We start from the raw sequence: 7,355 nt of genomic DNA on the forward strand, positions 1-7,355 counted from the left end.
CCAAGTGCCAACCCTGAGTTTCTTTGGTCATGTCCCACCGTGTTGTATATGTACATTTGATCGATCGAGCCATGATCATGCAGGTAGGAAAGAAGCATGAGTATTGTATCAACCAGCTTGTACCGACAGAGCAAATAATAGGGAGACGATTAAGGAACGCAAGAGACGATATAATGAGCACCAGCCCGCCTAACTTACGTGTTGTTTTTGACGCGAGTGTGCCTGTCACGGAGAACTACAGCTGCCTTTTTTGAACGAATGAGTACGAGATTGTGGCTTTTTCATTGATATAGAAGAAGATCAAATGACATTATATTGAGGCATTTTGCTGGGTGGGTTCGCCAGAGAACCTAGAACAGCTCCTCATCAACAACACAGTACAAATCAGACGATAAAGTGATCTAGTGGATAGTTTATCATAGCAGAGCCTTCAGTAGTGCTACTACACGTCCAATCCACTAGCGCCAGGGAAAGCCTTCAGATCGAACTTCTTTTTAGTTGCTAACAATGTACACTCAGAAAGTATTCATGATGGCAACGCAGATATGTAAAATATGTTGTTTGTCAAGTGTTCAAGAAGAAAGGAACTCCACAAAACGCATATTGAATACTTGCTAAAGCCGTGAACATGCTGGGGGTCAGTGCATTTCTTCATAGCCACCCACCAGCTGAGATCTCACACACATGGTAATAACATCAAGATCTTGCCTTCTACTGCTATCATATCTTCACTTGTTATCCTTCCTACTAAACTCAGCCGACCATGCCAAGTTATATATACTTACTTGTGGGTGTAGCTAGCTAGTCTACTCCATTAGTGTGAGACGACAAATAATAAACATCCATGTTGATTGATGGTAGCGACAGAGAGGGAAGAAGATGCATGATGAAAGTCACCACAACTTATATTACGAGAATATAATGGACTGTGTGACCGTGTCCAAGTTATTCGAAGGCGAGAATGGAAGAAGGCGTCAGGAGAAATTCTGATACGTGAGATCAAAATGAGTGGTCCTCAGCTTTCTTCGGACGTTGTTTCTGTTTTTGCCACATGCAACGCTCTAGAAATTGGGAGCGCCCAAGCAAAATATGAACGTATAATTTGGCAAGTGGCTGGCGTCCAAGCAATTAAAGTACCGGGTCGCGTAAAGGATCACAGAGATGTGCGTGCAAAGGTCATGCCTGTGTCTCCCAGGGAGTGACGCTGAGGCATTAACCAACGTGTACCACACAAACTCCATTATTACATTATTTTTTATAGCAATAATGTGAAATAAATAAATTACCCTAGCCTCCATAGACCAAACTACGAGATGTGTTATTTTAGCTAGGCTAACACACCATGGATCAGCATATATCTATCTTGACAAAGTTTTTCTTTTAAAAAAGGAAACTCTCAAAAGAATAAACTCATTATTTGACTTACACCCACGTCTGGAAAAGTTTTCATTAGTATGGTTTCCAAAAAATTGCATGCTGATATTATGCCGGAAAAAAATTAGGTGAGGACCGTCCGCAAATTCATCGCTGTGCGGCCCCCCGTCTCGATTTCGTCCGCTGGCGGATCGATGTCTCCGCGCGTGCCTCGCTCGCTCGGCTCCTCTCCGTCCTCTGGATCCGCCGGGGCTAGCTTGCTCGCACGGCTCGCTCGCTCCTCTGGTTCCGCGCCTGCTCGATCGCTAGCACGCCCGGCTCGCTCGTTCGTCTCGTTCTCGCAAGCGCACCGCCCAGTTGCTAGATCTCGCAACCGTCCTCCTCCTCCGTCCACCGCCGGCCACCCCCGCCGCCCTCGAGCCCAGCGGCCGCCCCCACCACCGTCTCCGTCGTCCGCCGCCGGCCACCCCCGCCGCCCTCGAGCCCGACGGCCGCCCCGGCCACCGTCTCCCTCGTCCACCGGCGCGTCTTCCTCCGTCGTCCTCCGCCGGCCGGCCCCGTCGTCCTCCGTCATCCGCCGCCATCTTCCTCCTTCGTTCGCCGCCGACCGCCCCCGCCGCCCTCAAGCAAATGAAGGCAACACTAACCCATTCAGATCTCAGTTCACAATACTAGAAGAGTACTATGCTGTTTTAGGAGAAAGAAATATAAACGGTATGCTTTCTTGATTTTTGTCTGTACGAATCAGAATGCTATTTTGCATCTCTCCATCTAATCCCAAAACAACAAATTTATTAGATAATCTGGAACTAGTTCATGGGCCAGAAAATACTGCCAGATCAAGTGGTGAGTTTCTCCATAGAAGTGTGTTAGCGACTGATCTAGATATAACTGAATTGGCACCACAGAACACTCACCATGTTGCTTCAGAAGACGCAGATGTTAAAGGTTTTCCTCTTTTCTTTCTGAATTTAACGTTTATACATATTTTCTAACTTAGTTTAATTAAAGGACTTATCTGTTACCCCTGTCAGATGTTCGCGGGGATATCTGTGTTTCACAAGCTGGTGCTGATTTCGAAACAACTGGTGAAGTTGAAGGTTGTATTAAGAAAATTGAACCCATAGGTGACATGGGGACACATAAACTGGTAGTCCAAGATCCTTCTGATGAGCTGGTAGTGCAGAACATTACCAAAAGAATTTCACTGGAGAGGAAACAGGTGAACCGGACTGCGACTCCTCAAGCATCTTATGTAGGCATCTGCTGTCAGAGCTCCCTTTAGTATCTTCCTGGAAATCTTGATCTGCAATGCTGAGAAAATCCTTCAGCTCAGCGAAACCATCATGAGCACCGAACCGTGATGCAGAGGCCGTTCTCATTCCTTCATGATCGATTGACTGGTTTGTTCTATCCTGCAACAATGCCAAATTCACTGTTAGCTCACAAATGCAGGTCTGATCAACTCTTGTATGCACATACAGCATTGCATCAAGATATGCGAACAGAGTATGATACTTACCTCCGAAGAATTCAGCCATCTTGCAACAACAGAGTTTCCCGATCTTCCTAACTGAGGGCATATAGACAATACAACAACTACACTGACAGCATGATTTCGCCTATTGGTTATTGAACTATATATAGATGCAGACAATGCAGCAGTACTGAATATGATCTCTCCAGATGGTACTATCACAAGATGGTGTCCTGCGTCAGAAAATAGGAAGTTTGCAACCTAGATTTTCTTATGCAGTTGTAACATTTTCCACCATTGTCAGATTCTTGTTGTGGCTCCTTCAATTTGAAACAGATTAATGTTGTAGTTTGTACTTTGTAGTAATCACAGATGTACATGATGATCAATGTATCACCTTTTCTTAACATGATCAATGTATCACCTTTTCTTTTGATATGAAATATATATGGATGTGTTGGAAAAAAGTATATACTGTCTTAATGTATGAATCTGGCTCAGTAATCCTCTTATGTGGTATAAAAAAAGAAGAAAAATGATAGCAGAAGAGGGTGCAATATGGTAATCTGAAAAAACAAATTATATGATCCCATAAATGGGTGGTTCTTCTAAAATAATATAGATAAGTTCACATGTTCCAACCGACACAGCTTGATGAAAATAAGCATCAGTAAAAATAAATTTCTGCTGTAACACAACTTTGATGAAAATTAAGCATCAGTGAATAAATTTTTGCTGTAACACAACAAGATTACATATTTTCTTTATTTGTCGGTCCATCAAAATCCAATTTTCTAGCAGGCAGCTGCATTGTGGTAGCTTGATCAACCCCAAGTAAGAGACTTGTGTATCCTCCTCTAATATATGGAACACTCATGACAGAAGAATTCCCGTGCATATTGAAGTGTGGTATTGTACTGTTAGCATCAACGCTACCATCATTTAGGTCATGTCATAGAATATGAAAATGTTTATAAAAATAATATGTAAGCAAATAAATATGAAAAATAAATGCAGTCAAAGCCAAAAGTCTTACAATAAATTTATTTGGACCAGCACCTTCATAACTATTTTCCGCTACATTATTTGATTCTTCTCCTATAGTCAAACATATATAGTTAATAATACAAGTATAGAATAAAACAATAATTGTAGAATTGGTACAATCAATACCTTTCTTTTTAGCAGTTTTCTTCTTCTTGCTTGTATTCTTTTCAAGGGAGATGGTCCCTCGTTTACTCTTTGCACCTTTTACCACCTCAGGAACTCTAAACGATATTGTACCTTTAAACGTATCTGTTGCGAAATCAGCTGACACAAGAGGAGCCTCATTCGATTGTTCTTCCATCTTACTTAGATGATTATCTACATCCAAATCCAACTTATCCATGGCTTCCTCCAAAAGATCAAGAAGTTCTTTTGACTTTGAACACTTCAATGCAATAGATGTTGCTTTCCGTGAGATGCGTGCGGCATGGGTTTTTAAACTTTCCTCCTCAGATCCTTGTTTCTGAATATAAAATCCTCTCTTTGCATATTTTGTCCATCTGTGCTGGATATATTGCGAAGACAAAATGAAAACATCGTTGACATTGAAGACTTTGAAGGCATGTTTGCACAATATACCTATCAGATATGAATGCCATGTTTCATCAATTTGTATTAGATGTTGTATTATTGCAATTTCAAATTTGAATATATATACATACCTATGGATTCGTACTTCCTGCAAGCACATGTAATGGTATTGTCTGCTTTGTTGAATATGACAGTTGCTCCATAATCAGAATGCATATGCGTAACCGTATATGTCAGAATTGACCCTTCGGCTTGCAACAACTTACAAGAGAATGAAAATTGTTTGTTAAATTCTTCCTCAAACTCTTTGTACATCCTCCCTGTATATGACTCAGCTGCGGTCTTCAACAGAGGAATATGAGTAACTGGGCTCTTTCGACATGAATTAAAATCTTCATCCAACTCATTATTACGAAGACTACTGGAAACCTTCTCACATTCTTCAAGAAGTTCCGAAAGACGCAGTTTTCTATGAAATCTTTTCTTGAATACATTATTCATACCTTCGCTCCTTTGGGTCGAGTTCATATGAGCTGTAAATGAGTCACGATACACAGCAGCCCATTTTGCCCTCAAATCATACAGGTTTGCCATCCATTTGTTGTCCTCAAGGTTGTAGTCACGCAACAATTCATCCCACTTCTTTTTGAAGTAAAACTCCGATCTGTCTTCATAGACACATCTCTTAAAATCAGGTAGAAACTTGTCAGGATGCTTTTGAATTACATGGCTAAGATGTTTAGCAGCATTAAGGTAAATATGCCACAAACAGAGGCGATGACTTGTGTTTGGAAATACATAAGCAATTGCTCCTGCCATGGCCGCGTCTTGATCAGTAAAGATTGTGCTAGGATGTTTGCCTGACATTGCTGTTAGAAAGGTTTCAAATAGCCAAACAAATGATGGTATAGTCTCGTCAAACAACAATGCAGCCCCAAAAATGATAGTATGCTTGTGATGGTTGGTTCTGAGGAATGGAGCAAAAGGCATTTCAAACTTATTAGTCTGAAATGTTGTGTCAAATGACACAACATCACCAAAGCATGCGTAATCCATGATAGATTGGCCATCTGCCCAAAAGAAATTAGCTATCCGACCATCTTTCTTGTCTATTTGCATGGCATAAAAAAATGTTGGATCCTCTATCTGCTTACGCTTCAAGTATTCCAGTAGTGTTTCTGCATCATTGGATTCTAAGTACTTCTTGCGCTCACGGCCAATCTCATTGTTGCAATCCATCCGTGAGAATGGCACTTTGTCTGCTCCTCCATAAAACTCCTTCATAAACTCAAAAACCTGGGCTGGCTTCATCCCGGATTCCCTCATCTGCCCAATTAGCTTCCTGTCCACTTCTTGAACACTTCGTTGGGACCTCAGCTTGCCCCTTTTATTTGGACTAGCAAGGTAATGGTTGTGATCAAGTATAACCTTTTGCACCGTCCAAATCCCCTCTTTACTAACACTAAACTGAACACGAGCATCGCAATCCATCCTTGTAGTGTGCCTTGATGACTCAGTTTCTCGATGACCTTCGTTACTGCAAACCAAATATTTCTGACGTAGAGTCCCATCTCCTCGTCGCTTTGTATGGCTCTTTCTGATACTAAACCCAATCTTGCCAGTACAGGTGTTGTACATCTCATAAGCTTTATCCTCTGATTCGAAAGCCATTCCAACTTCAGGAACGATCATAGGTTGCACAACTTCATCAGTCATCTATGGCACATTTAGTCGAGAATTAATGTGACTTACCTTTAGCATACGAAATAAATGATGCTCTCAATTAAATAAATTATTTGTAATTTAGTTACCTTATCTGGTGCTTCATCTGCTATTTCTTCAGGTATCATGCAACACACTCTAATGTTATCGTCGGAGTAGTTTTGTGCAATCTAGCATATATATATGGTCATAAATCAGTGGAGGTCGAGGTCATGTAGCACGGTCAAACACACACGTAAAAACTCATCGTGATCAAAGAATGTGAAAAAAAATATGTACCTGCGTTGGCTGCATTCCGTTGTGTACTAGGGCAGGCATAGACGACACCATAGGCGACGAGTCGAGAACGTTTTCCTTCTCCTGGCTTCCTACCGCCATTGCAGCTGCGATATGTGGGGAGGCTTCTCCTGCTGTGGAGTTCAGACTGCTATCCTCCTGGCCTCCTTCTCCCATGACAGCTGCTACGGTTGCGATGTTCGTCGAAGATTTCTATGGCAGTTGTCCTTCTTTGCCACGGTCTAGGATCGCACAAAGATTGCTTCTCCTGAACTTGGATACGATGCTGGAAACGGTGGCAGCGTCGGCGGCACGCAAGGGATGCGGTGGCGGACAACGAACGGATCCTCACGTGGAGACGAGAGATAGGGTGGTTCTCATCTAGCGGACGATAGTTTCTGTTTATACGCTGGTTTCTGTTTCCATCTGATTTTGATGACGAGCCGAGCGAGCTGTCCAGCTATCGAACCACGCGACCGAGCTGAGCCGAGCGAGGCGTGCGCGGAGGAGCCGAGAGAGAGGAGCTGAGCGAGCGAGGCGCGCGCGGAGGCGTTGATCCGCCAGCGCAACGAATCGAGACGGGGGGCCGCACGGCAGGAGTTTGCGGACGGTTCCCGGGCAATTTTTTTCCTATTATGCCACCACCAAAAATAGGCATGATGCTGTTATGCGTTGACGTTCTTCCTCCTTTCTAAATACACTATATATCATTGTGGCTTAGCCGCGTATCTGGTAGAGAATAGACTTTCCATCCAGCATTTGTAGTCCCGGTTGTTTTGGACCTGGGACTAAAGGGCTTTTAGTTCCGGGTCTAAATTTTGTAGACTGTCGGAGCCCTTTTAATCACGGTTGGTTGTTCCAACCGGAACTAAAAGCTCCGCTTTTAATCCCAGTCCCAGTTGGAACCACCGCTCAGGATAGAATGAAT

The sequence above is a fragment of the Setaria italica genome, chromosome IX (assembly GCF_000263155.2).
Source record: "Setaria italica strain Yugu1 chromosome IX, Setaria_italica_v2.0, whole genome shotgun sequence".
Classification (NCBI taxonomy): domain Eukaryota; kingdom Viridiplantae; phylum Streptophyta; class Magnoliopsida; order Poales; family Poaceae; genus Setaria; species Setaria italica.